This window comes from Ambystoma mexicanum, chromosome 5p (assembly GCF_040938575.1).
Source record: "Ambystoma mexicanum isolate Mex_15411 chromosome 5p, UKY_AmexF1_1, whole genome shotgun sequence".
In the NCBI taxonomy this organism is placed as follows: domain Eukaryota; kingdom Metazoa; phylum Chordata; class Amphibia; order Caudata; family Ambystomatidae; genus Ambystoma; species Ambystoma mexicanum.
In genome coordinates, this window is record NC_090930.1 from 25,950,603 (window position 1) to 25,971,124 (window position 20,522).

A 20,522-nucleotide genomic window follows, 5' to 3' on the forward strand; every position below is an offset into this window, starting at 1 on the left:
CAGAGAATCACAGATATTTTGGTATTTACTTTGTCGCCCCACACTTGCCCAGCCCTTTATTTTGGAGCACTTTACCTCGACCCGACCTTGACTTTTGTAGAAGCCTTAACTCCACTTAGCCCCAATATGGTGATCATTGACCAACACAGCAGTCGAGCTAAAGCGTGAACCAGTAACAGTAGAGAAATGAATAAAAAAGGCAAGTACCAGGTCACCTACAGAAAAAAGCAAACTACATTGGTCAGCCTTTTCTATACGTTCTTCCCTCCTCTGTACCACTAGAGTAGGGAGCCAAGGCCACCCTTCCTCACTGTGGGAAAAGCAACAAGTGAGCTTTGAGCTTGGTAACCCACACAATTGAGAAGAACGTTAGGGTGTAAACCCAGCAAGCACACGGTCCATGTCCAGACATTCCCAAACAGCTCAGAGGGACTGAACAGAGACCAAAATGTCTGTGAAGAAAATACTTGAGCAAATCACTAGGACAAGAGCAAACCCAAAGCAACGAGCAAAGACATCTAGCAGCCCAACCAGAGCAACAAGCATTCCCAAACAGCTCAGAGGGACTGAACAGAGACCAAAATGTCTGTGAAGAAAATACTTGAGCAAATCACTAGGACAAGAGCAAACCCAAAGCAACGAGCAAAGACATCTAGCAGCCCAACCAGAGCAACAAGCAAAGACATCTAGCAGCCCAACCAGAGCAACAAGCTAAGACATCTAGCAGCCCAACCAGAGCAACAAGCAAAGACAACTAGCAGCCCAACCAGAGCAACAAGCAAAGACATCTAGCAGCCCAACCAGAGCAACAAGCAAAGACATCTAGTTGCCCAACCAGAGCAACAAGCAAAGACATCTAGCAGCCCAACCAGAGCAACAAGCAAAGACATCTAGCAGCCCAACCAGAGCAACAAGCAAAGACATCTAGCAGCCCAACCAGAGCAAAAAGCAAAGACATCTAGCTGCCCAACCAGAGCAACAAGCAAAGACATCTAGCAGCCCAACCAGAGCAACAAGCAAAAACACTAGCAGCTCAACCAGAGCAACAAGCAAAGACAACTAGCAGCCCAACCAGAGCAGCAAGCAAAGACCTCTAGCTGCCCAACCAGAGCAACAAGCAAATAAATCTAGCAGTTGTTTGGAGGGAGGGATGATGGTCCCACACCCCAATGCGCTTTCAGATGTGGCAGAGACCCGAGAGCGTGCAGTGGGGGCTCTAGGAGGTTCCAGGGGGAAGAGGGACATGGATAGGGGCACATGGATAGGGGCTATAGTACAGAGAGGGTAGTGCATGTTTTGGCTTTAAAGTACACTAGGAATCAAACGCCATTTTAGATAGTAGTAGCTATATTGAAATCTAGGCTTAGCCTTGCGCTGCAGCCAAGGCCATGGCAGAATAGGTGTATGCCTGCGAGAATTGGTTGTACTGTGGGCACCGGTGAGAAAGGCCAGAGCTGCAGAGATTCATAAACCTTTCATTGTCTCGTGTTGCCAGCATTCGGAACCCAGAAGGAATGAGCCCTGCAAGGCCGCGAGGGGGTCGATAGCTCTCAGTAAAAAGGAATGCCATGAGAAGGAGGGCACGAGACACCGACCGTCCCCAAGGCCCAGCTCTAAGTAATAGTGCCTGGAAGCCCCTGTCTCAAGACCCCAGCATTCCAAGGTACCAGTCAGTCCCAGAGCACTGACCATATCCATGTCAGACTCCCAATCGATCAGAAAAGATCAGAAAGCAGGGACAAGTTGCCTTCACTATAGGTCATGTGATTTGTGCTGCGAGGTGCCTGGAAGACAAAACAACAAATCTAAAATAAGGGTGGGAGCGTTGGACCGGCGCCGACGTCTGAAATCAAGCTGGTGTGTGCGGTGCAATGACCTCGAAGTATCCTCTAAGCCCTTGTCTGCAGTACAAGGTGCACATTAGGGTAGTGATCAAGCCTGTATTGTTTTCTCATATAATGACCAATTAACTGTAGCTTCGCGACTGATGACGTACGAGGAGAAGCCCACGTGGAAGAAGATGGACGGACTGGGCTGGGGCTATTGGCCTGGCATCCCTTATGGAGCAGGTAGCCTATGTCTAGGGTCTCACCAACCAGCCATTTGGATGTGTACATTATTTAACTTACATCACTGATTACGCTGTGTGCCTTTTTAAAGTGTTGCTTGTATTTATTTTGCAAAAGCGTTCCGTGGCAGCAGAGTTCTTTGCTGGCACATTTTTATTTTTGTGTGGAAATTAAACTTTGTATTCCTTGCAAGAGGTTTGCTGGGCCTTTTTCTCTAGTGGGTTGCATTTTTCTGGTGTGAGTGTTGAGTGGCTTCTCTACATTTTGATGACCCTGACATGATCCTAGTGACCCCCACGAAGGCGGAGGCTTCCAGGCCGCATCTCTGGAGGGGCTATACCCACCTGCAGTGGCCAGTCCCAATTGCGCAACCCGCAGTGGTGTACAGTAGCTGTTTTAAGAGAATTACTGTCTGCTCTTTGGAGCAGGGCGCGGCTCCTAGTAGAGGGCAGGCCATTATTTGGACCCAGTGACAGAGGAGCTCAGGTGAACACGCAGATGTAAGTACACCTTTTGCAAGCAACAATGGGGGTAAGAGTGAGTGGAGAGACATATTGTGGGTGTGTGAAGGAAAGACCACGTGGCGTTTTTTGTATTTTTTATATTGTTAGAGTTATTAAGGAGATAACGAGGAGGAAAACAGGAGTGGGGGATCCTTTCCAAGTATGGGGAGAAGGTGGTACCATATTTTATTGTGATTAAAGGAGATAAAAGTAGGAGCTCTGTATGATTAGCGAGCTCGGATTCCTGTGCCCAATATATCTCGGGTGGGGGAAGGAGGCAACGAAGAGGTTATTTTGCCTTGTTGTTTTCGTTTGTTGTTTTGCTGTGTTCGATTATTTTTGTGTAGAAGGCAAAGGCCAAGAGAGGGCCTGGAGGGGTAGTGTGGGTGAGGGGGCCTGAAGGGGGAGAGGTGGTGGACAGGGGGCGAATGGTAGGTGGGTACAGAGGACTGGTAGTGAAGGGGTAATAATACTGTGTGCAACGCATAACTTAAAGTCTTTTTGGGAACACAACGATTGTCAATATGGGGTAATGGCTCTTTTGGAGTATATGTATAGTGAATTATTATTGTACAAGGGCAAGATAGGAAAGTATCACAGACAATGGGTGTCAGAGACACACGGGGGGATGCCCCACCCCTGGCCAGAGCATGGCACTAATAATAGAGAGATATTGGAACACTACAGCTTCAGAAATGTAAGGAGATTTTAGAATTGTGGAAAATGGTAGAGGACATAAAGGATACTACCGGGTGTATGCCCCGGCACGAAGATCGGGAAGTATGTGATTTCTTCGAATATATTTCACCTAATGGCGATTTCACCAAATCCATGTCATCGAAAAAAACTAAATCTACTTTTTTACCCCCTGCAACCTCAATCACCCCTCCTTGCCCTAACTTATACCCTTACTACACACCGTACATATTATGCATTACACATATACCATGTCCCCTATCATTTTCGGTGAAATAAATTTGATGAAATGGTATTAGGTGAAATCTACGGCAACGCAAAGATAGTGCCACTCTAAGTATAGTGAATGCATCATGCACCAGAGGAAGTGCCACAGCCCACGCCTAGTAGGGGGCTGTATCCACTTACCGCCCACCCAGCCACCGGATACACTAAGCCAACATATGTACCCACGCTCGCGATTGCCCCACCCCCATATCGACCAAAACCGAACAACATTCCGCCACGGGATAGTAAATCGCAGAAGGAGTTGGAGGAAGCATTAGAAGCGACGCAAGCGAAGCTAGCACACCTGAGGGCAGCAAAGGAAGGGGAAGCAACCAGGGCTGTGGTCTGGATGAATGGAGGGATGGGGATATTTGTTCTGATTGGATAGCACCGCAATAAAAGAAGGGCATGTTGAGAGAGAGACGAGTGGTGATCTGGGAGCAGAGAGCATACACTATGGGACAGTGAGGTCGGACAGCGATGCAATTGTGAAGATGTTGGTTCCTGTGATTGTGTTTGTGATTTTCTGCACCCGCCAGCTGGGGCGTCGATTCTCTGAAAAAGCAGCACCTAGTAGTGCAATGATGGCGGTCTCAATTGGGGTACAGGAGGCACCTCGTTGTACAAAAAAACAGCACAGTTCAAACTGAGGAGCCAGACAAACCATGCATAGTTGCATAGAGCAACTTCTTTTTTTTTCTTTTTTTATTTGTTTGGTTAATTTCATCAACCTTTCAAATTTACTATTCAAAATTGTTTACACCATTATTTAAAAAACTTAAGCTACTCATCAAATATTTACAAACATAAAAACTTTTCAAAAATATATACATATATGAATAATTCAAATTTCATTCTGTCGATTATTTTTAAACACATTTTACCAGACTTTCATGCCTTTCAATCATTGGTTAGTCACATTTTCCTTTTCTGATAAGACACAATTTAAAAAGTGCACTATCGCTTTTCTCATAGCAAATTTTGTACTTGAAAAGATCTGGTACCAAATTTTGTCCAGATTGGTTAGTTTCAATATACACAGCTGTCTCTTACAGAATATATTTCTTTGGACAGTTAATTCTGGACACGAAACTATGATATGTTCCAAATTCTCTTTTTGAGCCATGTTTTTACAAAAGCGACAGTAATTTGACTCCGCAGGAATCTTCCCCCTCCTAGCCAATATATTATTTGTTAACCACAAATTCAATTGAAATCTTAAATATTTCCCTCTTATGTATGATGAGGGATATTTTGCTAGATAGTCTGCCATGTAACAGAATTTCTTAAAGCCGAACAGCTCTGAGGAAAAATCCTTAAATGTTAGACATTTTTCTCTATTTAAAATCCAGCTATATTGATGTAGCTTCATTTTTGCTCTTGTTGGATTTTCCAATAGCACCTGTAGGGTTACTCCTGCATCAGACAAAGCATTTAGAATTTCTTGGCGCCAGTTCACGGGAAATATATGCAAAGATCCAACCATATATTGCGCCACTACACCCAAAATATTATTCTGGTGTACCCCAATAAGCATTTTGGTAAAAAAACACATTTCTTCCAAAGCACAAACACTGTCAGTGGAATTAGCCCCAGTTCAAATCGCAAAATCAGCATAGGCGTTGACATTGGCAGGTGTAAAATTCTTTTCCAAAAGCGTGCTTCTAATATCTGTCATATTGGTTGTTGTTTATCTACCAGAATTTCCATTCCATATATCAATACAGGAATGACCTTTTGCTCATAAAAAATCGTTATATGTCTGTATGAAAATTTGCCAAATTTGTAGATCAACATATTTGCCTGTGAGATAAGTGCTGATAGTTTAGAATCAAGATCATTTCGATGTTTTGCGTATTTTACAGTATTCTCTACCCACAATCCCAAATATTTATATTCTGATACAATTTGCAGTTGAGATTTTTGTAAGTACCAATTGTACTTTTTCACACAGCTTTTGTTTTTTGATCTACAAATCACAATCTGTGTTTTCTCTTGGTTAACTGTTAAATTATTCAAATCAGTATAGGTGTCTAGCGCGGAGATTAGGTTCTGCAGTCCAATCGGAGTCCGTGACATTAGAACTAAATCATCCGCATACAATAACCAAGGTATGGGTTGTATACTAATTTTTGGGGCATCTGCAGACACAGCTAGAAATGATTGACCCATATCTAGGATGAAAAAAATAAACAGTGTGGAAGCCAAAATACAGCCTTGTTTCAATCCTCTATGGGCCTCATTACGACCCAGGCGGTAAGTTACCGCCTGGGCCGTGACTTTACCACCATGGCGTAAACTACGTTTACGCCATGGTGGTTGGCGGACTTACCGCCCCATTCCGACCTTGGCGGGGCGGTAAGTCCCCAATCCCCATTTACCCTTCCCCATTCCCATTTTTGCCCCATAGGGCATAATGGGAGTGGGGAAGGCGTTAATTACGCCACCGTAAATTACGGTGGCGTAATTAACTCCATGGTCCCTTAGCGCCATGGATTTTAACACCTGCTAAAAGCAGGTGTTAAAAGCACCATGGCGCTAGGGGACCTCGTAATTGGCGGTAAGGGGTCGGCGCAGCTAACGCTGGCGTAAACCCCTTACCGCCAGGGTCGTAATGAGGCCCTATGTGTTTTGATCGCATCCGTTAGAAGTCCTGCGGCATTTAGTCGTACTTGCATGTGGTTATCTAAGTGCAGGTGCTTAATTAAGGCAACCAACGAAGCAGGGCAACCATATTGAACAAGTTTCGAGACTAGTAATTTTCGGTCAATAGAAACAAAAGCCATTTTGAAATCCACATAAGCAATATACAAGGGTTGGTTATCTTTAAAACTTTGTGACTTTAACAAGTTTAACGCCAGCATATTCGGTGTTGTACCCATCACCGCTACAAATCCTGACTGAAAAGGATCTTGTCTAAAGCAACTTGCTGACCACTTGTTAAAGTCTCGAAGAATAATACGAGCAAAGATCTTACTAGGGGCATCTAGTAAAGAGATTGGACGATAGTTTACTGGGTTTGTACGATCCCCATTTTTGTAGATAGGGATAGTAATTGAACCTTTCCACGTCTCAGGTATGGTTTGTGAGTTAATTACATTTTGAAACATTGCATTCGGTATTTCTGCCCACTGTTCTGGATGTTGTTTCTAAGCTGAATTTGTAAGTCCATCTGGACCTGGGGCACGGGAACCACTGCACCTATTTATAAAGTAAAGAATATCATTGTTATCAAAATTCAGATCGAATCTCTCCAGCTCAATGGGACTATGTGTTCAAGATGATCTGTGGGTGGCAGATACATCGCTGTCAAATAATCTACACATGTTTTCTCATTGATACAAGTGGACTGAATGGCCACCTGATTGCCCGCCACAGAATGATCAATAATTGCCCAAGTCTGAGACATGTTCTTTCGTGCAACGGTAAGCAACATCTTCACTCCATCATTTTGATACATTTTTGCTTTTCTTGCTCTCAGCCAATTTTTGTACTTAGTCTTGATAATTCTTAAGACAAAAAGTCGCTGATCAGGAGAAAGTTTTACTGCCTGACGCTTTTCTGATCGTATTTGTGTTTTCATTGCTTTAACTTCACTATCATAGATATGGAACGTGGGTTTCTGTTGTGTTTTGTGCCAGCTAGAATTTGGTTGAAATAATTGCGTGGTATCAGCATAGGTTATCAAGCTTGTATTCCCCTGAGTTACTGCTTTGGATGTTTGTAAGAGATACTGTTCACTGAATTCCTTTAAGGAGGAGTCTGTCCACGACAATCTATTACGAGCAGTATTAACTAATTACAGATTTAATAGAATCAAGACAACAACGGGCTCTCACACACCTCTGATTTTTCCAACTCATTGAAAGCATGTTATGGTCACTCAACATCGTTGAAATGATCCTGAAAGAGTTAATTTGAGCCATAAATGCAGTGTCCACATATATGTAGGCAATGATTCCAGCACCGGTTCCCCTTTTCCAGGCAGGTCTTGGTGGAGTATCAGAGGAAGGGAACCATTTACTACAACCACATTTCTCACCTTGACCAAGTCCAGCCACTTTAAGACTCGCCTTTGCCGAGGCTGTTGATTTTTATCAAAACAATGTATATTAAGATCACCTGCTATGATGATATGATGACTTTCATGCTCTTTTGCGACAGTATCCAGTAAATCTATAAGATCACTAATAAATTGGTCATCGGAAATCCCATCCGGCTTCCAATAAATGTTTATTAAAGCGATCTTTTTATCATTATGATATAACTTGATCATTTTCATGTACGGATTCGGGGAGACCCAATGTTCAGATTTTTAAAATGCTCTTTGCTTTATTGCAAGCAGTAATCCTGACTTTGGTCTCCCTCAAATTGCCCTCAATGCAGGTACTAAATATAGATCAAAGTTACTCCATATTGGTAATGTTGTAAGCCAGGTTTCTTGAAGCATGATTATATCATGCATGCTTAATTCATTTGGATTATTTAGTAGGTGTCTAAAGCCTCATGAGTTCCAACTAATAAGTGAAAACAATTCAGGCCCTTGTTGGGATAGCTACTTCTGTTCCACTCTTCGCTTACAAGAGCATATATTATTTGGAACAATAATCTGATTTGGGAGTGAGTTTAAAGTGGTATTCCGTTTTAGTTCTAACAACTTTTCTAAGTCTTTTGGCACCACTGACTCTTCCATCAAAAGAAAGCCTAGATCTTGTATTTGTTCCTTAGCTGCCAAAATCATGTTCAAAATTACTCTTGATTTAATCCACAACCTAACATGAGTTCTACTGCCATCTGCTAGAAATTCCACTTGATCAATATCTGTTTAATTTATGTCATCTAGCACCGGGATTTCTGAGAGAATTTCCATAATGGATTTCCTGTTCAACGTATATTGGACAGCTGGTACGGGACAACATTTTATTAATAAAGTATGCATGCTTGGTTGTTTTTGTTTTTTGATTTTTTGCTTTATTTATTTCCAGAGCTAATTGCGATTGTGGTACCACAGCTGCAGAAGGCATGGCATTGTTATTTAAAGCCTGTTGTATTGTTGTAATTATCAGCTGTTGAATTTGCTGCTCTGAAAAGGAGGAGGAATTACATGTGTCAATGACATTTACTTCATTCGATTTAGTTCCATTTAAGAGACCATTAACGGGGAGACCATTTTGTTCTCCTCGTTCTTTGATAGATTTATCTTTTTCCCCTTCTGTCCAGTTATGTTTATATGGACTCATATTTGTATTGCATGGCACAGGCTTTTTTATCACATGTTCCAGCGGTTGTACCTGAACGTTTTGATTAATCATGTAATGATCAACTGCGCGACGAATGTCCCTCCGATGTTGATCAGAGTTAATGTAGGCGACGTCACTTAACGGCTCCACCCGCTTTGTGAAGCTGTTTGCCTTCTCAAATGTCTTTTTACCTCGTTCAGCAGGTATGTTAAGTACCGACGCCGCTTCTATTAGATCATGAAGCGGTTCATGCACTAAGGTCGGCACTGCCTTAGAGGGCTTAATCATAGACTTTCTTACATTCCTTGTTGTTGGTATTTTTTAATAATGTCTTGTGATTTCTTTATCACTATGGGGCATGGTACTTGAATAGCTTTAATGAATTGTTTTGTTTTCGATGCAGCCATAGATTTCTTATTTTTTACATTTTTAGTATTTTGCTCTAAACCAAATGTTACTTTTTTTAACTTTAGTGCAATCAACTTGTGAATGAACACTCGTAAAAAGTGAATACAGAGGTTTAACTTTAGGGGGCGACACAAAGACAGAGACAGCATTCTCCCAATTGTCCTTCTGTTCTACCATTTGGGAGGCAGCATCAGTTAAATTCGTAATAATTAGGTCAAAATGGGGCAAAACTGAACTTAATGTACTAATTTTGCCATCTTCCCAACAGTTCCTCGACACTTGGGAGGCGACATCTTTCATTTCTACGGGCAGGGTTTTCTTAGCCTCCATTGCCTCCTTCAAGATTAAATTAGTATCAATACGTTTTTGCCACATTAGAATTTGTTCTGTCTGTTCATTTTGTTTAGACAGTTTTAGCTCTAGTGATTCATACAACTTCACCATAGAATGCATTGCTAAATTCATTGCCTCTAGAGTTATTTCTATGAAACCATTATTGGGTTCCCTTTGTGCTTTATCTATCATAAGCGTTGTAGGCACCGCAAAGGAGATTTCCTCAGAAGAATTAGAGGTACTTAAATACAAATTAGGTGAGCAACTTCTTCAACCCCCAAGCACCACCACAGTTCCCCCACCAGACCATGAAAATTACATAGAACACTGCGTAGATTTAGTAGGGGTGGAGGGTGTATATATGACATGTACACCTGAGCAATACACACCAGCAGGGGAAACTTTACAGTCTGTATGCAGGACATGGGTACCAAAGGAAGGACCACCGCCATACTTAGAAGCTGACAGAGAATGATAAAGGAGGATGCGAAGCTTACCAGGGAGTTTGTTAATGTAGCATTAACAAAAGGGGGAATGTTGGGAAAGGGGAATGATTGTCCCACTCCCCCAAGCATGTGCCAGAGGCTTGAGAGTGTGCAGTAGGGGCTCAGGGAGATTCCGGGGGGTAGGGGGGCATGGATAGGGGCTATAGCACAGAGAGGGTAGTGTATGTTTTGGCTTTAAAGTGCACTAGGAATCCAACACCATTTTATATAGTAGTAGCCATATTGAAATGGAGGCCTAGCCTTGCCCTGCAGCCAGGGCGAAGTCGAAACAAGTGTATGCATGCAGGAATGGGTTGTTGCCTGGGCACGAGTGAGAAAGTCCAGAGCTGCAGAGATTCATAGACCTTTCATTGTCTCGTGTTGCCAGCATTCGGAACCCAGAAGGAATGAGTCCTGCAAGGCCGCGAGGGGGTCGAGAGCTGTAACGCTCACCTGATTCCCGCAGAGGCGCCGGTCTTGACTGGGTGAATGCTGTATCTTCAAAGGTGATGTGTAACACACGGTTGGCTCTTTGGGCTGGACCTCTGTGCACTGTATGTCTGACTCGAAGAGTAAGATGTCTGCAGATAGAAAATATGGGATTAATGAACTGGGGTTATTGGGTGCCTCTCTCCTCTTCCCTTTCTCTTCTCCTGTAGAACCCCAAAGGTTAACACCCTCACCTTAGGTAAGTGAACGCTGAGCTCTCCATCTGCCTCGGGGCAGGGTGCCGTAACCAGTTTCTTCACTGGATGAGGGTGCCGGCCTCTTGACCTCAGAGGACTGCTGTCAGTCGTTAACTGCACGAACGGTAAGTTCTGGGCACTTCAAATGTCTTAAAAGTCTTTTGTAATGATATCTATTGTTTTGCAGGGTTCCGGCGATGGCGGATGGCGGGCTGATGAGAGTTGAGGATCGAACCCGCGTGAGGAATAGAAGCGCCTGGAAGCACGTAAGTAAGCGCTTGTAGCCTGCTTCACGATGCGCACTAACTGTCCCTTTTATCTTGCAGGTACAAGTTCGGAGCTTTAGAGAAGCTGAAGGGTGCTGGAATACCCACTGGATTCGGCGTGGGAAGGAGTAATGGCACGTGAGTAATAAAGTTGCCCAATGTCTTTAAACGCACCTTCTTTTGTCTTTCAGATGCGGGATGCAGCGCCGAAGGCCTCCGGAGCGTGCGAAGAGCTGGTAAGCTTTTGTCTTTCAGATGCCGGAATGCAGTGCGAAGACCTCCGGAGCATGCGAAGAGTAGGTAAGCCTTTGTCTTTCAGATGCCGGAATGCAGCGCGAGGCGTTGGTGACACCCGATGGACCAGGTAAGAGATGCCACTGAAGACCGTAGTGCTAACCTGTTCTTTCTTTGTCTTTACAGGTGCTGCTGAAGACTGGATTCCAGGATGGTAAGCCTTTGTTCCCTTAGGCCCAGGATCAGAAGCAGAAGACATGATGAGCGTTCTGCTGCAGAGAATGCAGAATAACGCAAAGCAAGATTCATCCATCGGGTGTGGTTTAAATAGCCTCCTGTAGTGCTTAGAGTGTCTCCTTCCACAGCCACGCCTAGGAAAGAAAAGAGTTCCTGCTTTCCAGAAGAGTTCCAGTGTTCTGAACCTAGGGAGTGGCTCCTGCCCCACCCAACAGGAAAAGTAGTCCCAAACAGAAGAGGATCAGGGGTTCAACTGGCAGGTAAGTAAGCAGCATGGTCTGCTGCAGGTAAGTCCACCCAAGCATTATGAGCCCGGCGCTTCCAGCGCTGGGACTGGGCATCTTTATGAGCCTGGTGCCACTGGCGCCAGGACAGGGTCCAAAAGGTCCCAATTGGGACTGGCTGGCACTCGGAACCGGGGTTATGGATCTGCTTCCAAGGGAGTCGGGCAAGTCCTGATGTTTTGGAAGCAGAGATCATGACAGCACCCCCCCCTCAAGGCCCCTCCCAAACCGGGCTTCTCCGGGGGTTTGGGCTTGTTAGGAAATGTTCGATTAAATCTTTTGATTAGACGAGGCGCGTGGACATATTCTGCAGGTTCCCAGGATCTTTCTTGGGGACCGTAGCCTTTCCAGTCAATCAGGTAAAATAGTTTAGATTTGGAGATCTTGGAATCCAGGATGCTTTTGACTTCAAACTCGAGTTCTCCATCAACTAGAATAGGTTTTGGAGATGTAGTTAGTCGGGTTTGAGGTTGCACGGGTTTTAATAGAGAGACGTGGAAGACCGGATGTATCTTCATGTGAGGGGGCAAGTCCAACTTGACCGCTACTGGATTTACTATGGTAGTGATGGAATAGGGACCAAGGTATCTTGGGTTGAATGTGCGTGGTCCTTTTAGAGGTAGATATTTGGTGGATAACCAGACTTGATCTCCTACTTGATATTGGGGGGCTTCCTTCCGATGTTGGTCTGCTCCTTTCTTGTATTGTTCTTTAGCCCTTTGAAGGTGAGAAACGGCTTCCTTAAAGGCTTGGGTGATTGTAGAATGCAGGTGGTCTACTGCTGGTGTTCCAAGATCTTGGAGTGGATCCAACTCCGAGGTTCGAGGGTGACTACCGTATAAAAGAAAAAACGGGGTCTTCCCAGTTCCCGAGTGGACAGAGTTATTGTAGGCATATTCGCTATCCAAAGGATATCTTTCCAAGTTTTTTCAGTTTGTTGTAGCATGCAGCGCAAATACTGTTCCAGAGTTTGATTGGTCCTCTCGGTTTGTCCGTCGGTTTGAGGGTGGTAGCTGGTCGAAAGTCTCACATCAATTTGAGCCGACCGACAGCAACTTCGCCAAAAATGAGAAATAAATTGACTACCTCGATCCGAAATTAGAACTGAAGGAAAACCGTGCAGTCGGACGATGTTTTCGAGAAATTCTCGGGCCAGAGTTGCTGCTGTTGGTAAGCCTTTGAGTGGAATGAAATGCGCCATCTTGGAGAATAGGTCCACGATTACTAGGATCGTATTGTATCCGGAGCATGGAGGTAGATCGGTGATGAAGTCCATAGAAAGCGTATGCCAAGGGCGAGGCGGGATGTCAATAGGGCGTAAGAGGCCGGCTGGTTTTTCCCTTTGACTCTTGTTTTGGGCGCATACTCCACAGGACATTATAAAGTCTCTGATATCTTTTTTCCAAGACGGCCACCAGAAGTAGCGCTTGATCTTTTCCGAGGTCTTGGTCATACCGGGATGTCCTTCCATTAAAGAATCGTGATAACAAGAGATTACCTTTTTCTGTAAATCTGTGCTGGGCAGGTATAACCGTTCTTGGAAATATAATAGGTTGTCCTTCACCGTAAAGTCCTTTCCCTGCAGATGCCAATTCTGTATGTCTGCTGGAGTTACCAGTAGCCTGGCTTTATCCTTAACTTCCTCTATGGATTGTGTGGCGATTACACCTAGAATTCTTTGTTCGAGAATGATAGGTACAGGTTTAGGAATGATCAAATGTTCTTCCACTCCCATCCGAGAAAGGGCATCAGCTTTACCGTTTTTTGTACCAGGTCGATAGGTAATTATGAAGTCAAACTCGACAAAGAATAGTGCCCAACGGAGTTGCCTAGAGGATTGAGCTTTTGCGGTTTTCAAATATTGCAGGTTTCGGTGATCTGTAATCACAGTAACGGTGTGTCGGGCCCCCAGAAGATAATGCCGCCAAGCCTTAAAGGCGGACTTGATAGCTGAAGTTCCTTATCAGTAATAGTGTAATTGATTTCAGGAGGCGAGAATTTGCGGGACCAAAATGCCACGGGATGCAACTGATTGGTTACGGGGTCCTTTTGTGATAGAACTGCCCCCATGGCAAGGCTCGAAGCATCAGTTTCAACGATGTAGGGGAGTTCTGGGCGAGGATGTTTTAAGATCGGTGCAGAGATAAATCTAGTCTTCAAATTCTGGAAAGCTTGTTCCGCCTCGGTAGACCATTCAAAACGTTTGTTTTTCTTTAACAAGGCGGTGATGGGCTGGACTATTCGAGAGAATTCGGGGATAAACCTGCGGTAAAAGTTAGCGAAGCCTAACATGCTTTGAACACCTTTTACGGAGGATGGCGATGGCCATTTGAGAATTGCATCGACCTTCTTTGAATCCATACGCACTCCGCTAGGTGATAATATGAATCCCAAGAATTCAACTTCAGTCACGTTGAAAACACATTTTTCCAACTTAGCGAAAAGTTTGTGTTGACGCAATCTCTCGAGGACCATTTTCACGTGTTTCCGATGTTCAGTTTCCGATGAAGAATAAACGAGGATGTCGTCAATGTAAACAACAACACACACATCTATGAGCTCTCTGAGGACATCGTTCATAAAATATTGAAAGGCGGCCGGGGCATTGCAAAGTCCGAAGGGCATGACCTGATATTCAAATAGCCCATACTTGGTGCAGAAGGCCGTCTTCCATTCATCGCGCTCTTTTACTCGTACCAAGTGGTAAGCTCCTCTAAGATCCAGCTTTGTATATATGCATGCTTTTCTGACTTGGTCCAGGAGTTCAGGGATCAAAGGTAACGGATATCTATTCTTAACGGTGATCTGGTTCAGGGCGCGATAATCTATACAAGTTCTAAGGTCCCCTTCTTTTTTTGGAACGAAGAACAAAGCTGAGGAAGCAGGGGACTTGGAAGGACGAATAAACCCATTCGCTAGGTATTGATCCGGGTATTGTCGGTGGTGAAGATTCTTAGGCTCGGTGAGGGCATAAATTATACTACAAGGAGGAGTAGATCCAGGTATCAGGTCTATCTGGCAGTCATAAGACCTATGAGGAGGTAAAGAGTTAGCCTGATCCTTCCGGAAAACATCTTGGAATTCTAGGTATTCAGGAGGTAACTGAGGAGCCTCCGAGGAAATTGCTGCCAGTGCAACACCAGGTCGAGGGTGACAAGTAGAGACACATTCTGGAAACTGAACCGTTCTTGCTCGCCAATCGATCTGAGGATTGTGCTTCTCTAACTAAGGAATTCCTAGAATAATCTGGAACTGAGGGGCCTTGATCACATCGAACACGATCTTCTCATGGTGTCCATCTTGACTTACTAGCGTCACTTCTTGGGTGGTATGCGTTACTGGTCCGGAGGCTATCTCCGTACCATCCACCGTAGTAATGACGTCCTTTACAGCCTTTGGACAAAGAGTCAGATTCATCCTCAAAACCATTTCATGATACACATAATTGCCGATGGCACCGCTGTCGACGTAAGCTTCAATCGCATGTAATCGATCCGGATGTTCAGGGCTAATGAGGACCATAGGTATCACGAAATGCGAGGTCACGGAACTGGTTTTAACGCTCGGCAAGAGGACCTCTATTCTTGTCGGGCGAGGTCGTTTCCCTGCTCAGAGTTTGTGACCCTGGTAACTGCAGCTCCTACTGCCTTCTTGGCTGGTTTCACCGGACAGTCTCGAAGAAAGTGCCCCGAGTTTCCGCAATAGAGGCATAATTGCAGCTGTTTTCTCCTTTCCCGCTCCTTTTGTGTTAGTGGTCCTTTCAGGCCCCCTATTTGCATGGGTTCCCCGGAGTCTACTCCTTTGGTAGGAGTTGGTGGTTTGGAAAATACTCGAGCATCAAACTTGGAACGATCGGCCTTCCTGTTCTGCAGTCTGTGGTCAATTTGAACGACTAAATCAATATAGTCCGAACAGTCTTGCGGGGTATTCACTACTTGGGCTAACACATCTTTGAGCTCTCCACGTAGACCTCTATAAAACAGCGTAATCCTTTTGTCCTCAGGCCATCGAGTTTCCACTATCAGTCTGTTGAAAGACGCAATATAAGCCAAAAGGTCTTGATTACCCTGTCGCAATGAAAGGAGCTCATTGTCCAAGGCCTGCCCCTGTGAATGTCTTGCAAACAGTTTTTCCATACTGAGCTGAAAAGCTTGAAAATCATGGAGAACCGGATCATCTTGATTAACTAGAGGGATCGACCAGTCTGCCGCATTGCCACTAAGGTACGAAAGCACAAAAGCTACCTTAGCTTGATCAGTTGGAAAGGCTGCTGGCCGGCATAAGAAGTGCAACCGGCACTGATTAATAAATACTGCAAACCTCTTTGGGTCACCAGAAAATCGTTGGGGCGGAGCCAGAGGTACATTCCCAGGTAGGTTGATCTGCACTGGGTTCGTAGAGGATGTTGAAGGAAGATTTGCCCCTGATGCGGGTAACGGAATTTGTCCGGCTTGTGACTGTAGCAATTGTCTAGCGAGATCGTCTGTTCGCTCCTTGGAAATAATCAGTTCCCTTCTTAGAGCATTCGTTTCCAGATGGGCTGCATGCACTTCTGCTCTTAGTTCCCCAAGTAACTGGGCTAGCTGATCGGTATCCGAGGTTTCCATAGCGCCTGGGTGGGAGTTTTGCGATAGGCTTTGCGTTCTGTAACGCTCACCTGATTCCCGCAGAGGCGCCGGTCTTGACTGGGTGAATGCCGTATCTTCAAAGGTGATGTGTAACACACGGTTGGCTCTTTGGGCTGGACCTCTGTGCACTGTATGTCTGACTGGCAGAGTAAGATGTCTGCAGATAGAAAATATGGGATTAATGAACTGGGGTTATTGGGTGCCTCTCTCCTCTTCCCTTTCTCTTCTCCTGTAGAACCCCAAAGGTTAACACCCTCACCTTAGGTAAGTGAACGCCGAGCTCTCCATCTGCCTCGGGGCAGGGTGCCGTAACCAGTTTCTTCACTGGATGAGGGTGCCGGCCTCTTGACCTCAGAGGACTGCTGTCCGTCATTAACTGCACGAACGGTAAGTTCTGGGCACTTCAAATGTCTTAAAAGTCTTTTGTAATGATATCTCTTGTTTTGCAGGGTTCCGGCGATGGCGGATGGCGGGCTGATGAGAGTTGAGGATCGAACCCGCGTGAGGAATAGAAGCGCCTGGAAGCACGTAAGTAAGCGCTTGTAGCCTGCTTCACGATGCGCACTAACTGTCCCTTTTATCTTGCAGGTACAAGTTCGGAGCTTTAGAGAAGCTGAAGGGTGCTGGAATACCCACTGGATTCGGCGTGGGAAGGAGTAATGGCACGTGAGTAATAAAGTTGCCCAATGTCTTTAAACGCACCTTCTTTTGTCTTTCAGATGCGGGATGCAGCGCCGAAGGCCTCCGGAGCGTGCGAAGAGCTGGTAAGCTTTTGTCTTTCAGATGCCGGAATGCAGTGCGAAGACCTCCGGAGCATGCGAAGAGTAGGTAAGCCTTTGTCTTTCAGATGCCGGAATGCAGCGCGAGGCGTTGGTGACAGCCGATGGACCAGGTAAGAGATGCGCTGCCACCGAAGACCGTAGTGCTAACCTGTTCTTTCTTTGTCTTTACAGGTGCTGCTGAAGACTGGATTCCAGGATGATAAGCCTTTGTTCCCTTAGGCCCAGGATCAGAAGCAGAAGACACGATGAGCGTTCTGCTGCAGAGAATGCAGAATAACGCAAAGCAAGATTCATCCATCGGGTGTGGTTTAAATAGCCTCCTGTAGTGCTTAGGTGTCTCCTTCCACAGCCACGCCTAGGAAAGAAAAGAGTTCCTGCTTTCCAGAAGAGTTCCAGTGTTCTGAACCTAGGGAGTGGCTCCTGCCCCACCCAACAGGAAAAGTAGTCCCAAACAGAAGAGGATCAGGGGTTCAACTGGCAGGTAAGTAAGCAGCATGGTCTGCTGTAGGTAAGTCCACCCAAGCATTATGAGCCCGGCACTTCCAGCGCTGGGACTGGGCATCTTTATGAGCCTGGTGCCACTGGCGCCAGGACAGGGTCCAAAAGGTCCCAATTGGGACTGGCTGGCACTCGGAACCGGGGTTATGGATCTGCTTCCAAGGGAGTCGGGCAAGTCCTGATCTTTTGGAAGCAGAGATCATGACAGCACCCCCCCTCAAGGCCCCTCCCAAACCGGGCTTCTCAGGGGGTTTGGGCTTGTTAGGAAATGTTCGATGAAATCTTTTGATTAGACGAGGCGCGTGGACATATTCTGCAGGTTCCCAGGATCTTTCTTGGGGACCGTAGCCTTTCCAGTCAATCAGGTAAAATAGTTTAGATTTGGAGATCTTGGAATCCAGGATGCTTTTGACTTCAAACTCGAGTTCTCCATCAACTAGAATAGGTTTTGGAGATGTAGTTAGTCGGGTTTGAGGTTGCACGGGTTTTAATAGAGAGACGTGGAAGACCGGATGTATCTTCATGTGAGGGGGCAAGTCTAACTTGACCGCTACTGGATTTACTATGGTAGTGATGGAATAGGGACCAAGGTATCTTGGGTTGAATGTGCGTAGTCCTTTTAGAGGTAGATATTTGGTGGATAACCAGACTTGATCTCCTACTTGATATTGGGGGGCTTCCTTCCGATGTTGGTCTGCTCCTTTCTTGTATTGTTCTTTAGCCCTTTGAAGGTGAGAAACGGCTTCCTTAAAGGCTTGGGTGATTGTAGAATGCAGGTGGTCTACTGCTGGTGTTCCAAGATCTTGGAGTGGAACCAACTCCGAGGTTCGAGGGTGACTACCGTATAAAAGAAAAAACGGGGTCTTCCCAGTTCCCGAGTGGACAGAGTTATTGTAGGCATATTCGGCTATCCAAAGGATATCTTTCCAAGTTTTTTCAGTTTGTTGTAGCATGCAGCGCAAATACTGTTCCAGAGTTTGATTGGTCCTCTCGGTTTGTCCGTCGGTTTGAGGGTGGTGGCTGGTCGAAAGTCTCACATCAATTTGAGCCGACCGACAGCAACTTCGCCAAAAATGAGAAATAAATTGACTACCTCGATCCGAAATTAGAACTGAAGGAAAACCGTGCAGTCGGACGATGTTTTCGAGAAATTCTCGGGCCAGAGTTGCTGCTGTTGGTAAGCCTTTGAGTGGAATGAAATGCGCCATCTTGGAGAATAGGTCCACGATTACTAGGATCGTATTGTATCCGGAGCATGGAGGTAGATCGGTGATGAAGTCCATAGAAAGCGTATGCCAAGGGCGAGGCGGGATGTCAATAGGGCGTAAGAGGCCGGCTGGTTTTTCCTTTTGACTCTTGTTTTGGGCGCATACTCCACAGGACATTATAAAGTCTCTGATATCTTTTTTCCAAGACGGCCACCAGAAGTAGCGCTTGATCTTTTCCGAGGTCTTGGTCATACCGGGATGTCCTTCCATTAAAGAATCGTGATAACAAGAGATTACCTTTTTCTGTAAATCTGTGCTGGGCAGGTATAACCGTTCTTGGAAATATAATAGGTTGTCCTTCACCGTAAAGTCCTTTCCCTGCAGATGCCAATTCTGTATGTCTGCTGGAGTTACCAGTAGCCTGGCTTTATCCTTAACTTCCTCTATGGATTGTGTGGCGATTACACCTAGAATTCTTTGTTCGGGAATGATAGGTACAGGTTTAGGATTGATCAAATGTTCTTCCACTCCCATCCGAGAAAGGGCATCAGCTTTACCGTTTTTTGTACCAGGTCGATAGGTAATTATGAAGTCAAACTCGGCAAAGAATAGTGCCCAACGGAGTTGCCTAGAGGATTGAGCTTTTGCGGTTTTCAAATATTGCAGGTTTCGGTGATCTGTAATCACAGTAACGGTGTGTCGGGCCCCCAGAAGATAATGCCGCCAAGCCTTAAAGGCGGACTTGATAGCTAGAAGTTCCTTATCAGTAATAGTGTAATTGATTTCAGGAGGCGAGAATTTGCGGGACCAAAATGCCACGGGATGCAACTGATTGGTTACTGGGTCCTTTTGTGATAGATCTGCCCCCATGGCAAGGCTCGAAGCATCAGTTTCAACGATGTAGGGGAGTTCTGGGCGAGGATGTTTTAAGATCGGTGCAGAGATAAATCTAGTCTTCAAATTCTGGAAAGCTTGTTCCGCCTCGGTAGACCATTCAAAACGTTTGTTTTTCTTTAACAAGGCGGTGATGGGCTGGACTATTCGAGAGAATTCGGGGATAAACCTGCGGTAAAAGTTAGCGAAGCCTAACATGCTTTGAACACCTTTTACGGAGGATGGCGATGGCCATTTGAGAATTGCATCGACCTTCTTTGAATCCATACGCACTCCGCTAGGTGATAATATGAATCCCAAGAATTCAACTTCAGTCACGTTGAAAACACATTTTTCCAACTTAGCGAAAAGTTTGTGTTGACGCAATCTCTCGAGGACCATTTTCACGTGTTTCCGATGTTCAGTTTCCGATGAAGAATAAACGAGGATGTCGTCAATGTAAACAACAACACACACATCTATGAGCTCTCTGAGGACATCGTTCATAAAATATTGAAAGGCGGCCGGGGCATTGCAAAGTCCGAAGGGCATGACCTGATATTCAAATAGCCCATACTTGTTGCGGAAGGCCGTCTTCCATTCATCGCCCTCTTTTACTCGTACCAAGTGGTAGGCTCCTCTAAGATCCAGCTTTGTATATATGCATGCTTTTCTGACTTGGTCCAGGAGTTCAGGGATCAAAGGTAACGGATATCTATTCTTAACGGTGATCTGGTTCAGGGCCCCTGATGCGGGTAACGGAGTTTGTCCGGCTTGTGACTGTAGCAATTGTCTAGCGAGATCGTCTGTTCGCTCCTTGGAAAT

The 20,522-nt window shown here is 45.2% G+C and overlaps 1 protein-coding gene across 1 annotated transcript in view; it reads right to left on the bottom strand.

The window, feature by feature from the left end:
* Positions 1-20,522, bottom strand: part of LOC138480683 (FH2 domain-containing protein 1-like) — a 285,834-nt gene that overhangs the window by 119,467 nt on the left and 145,845 nt on the right. The window lies entirely within an intron of this gene.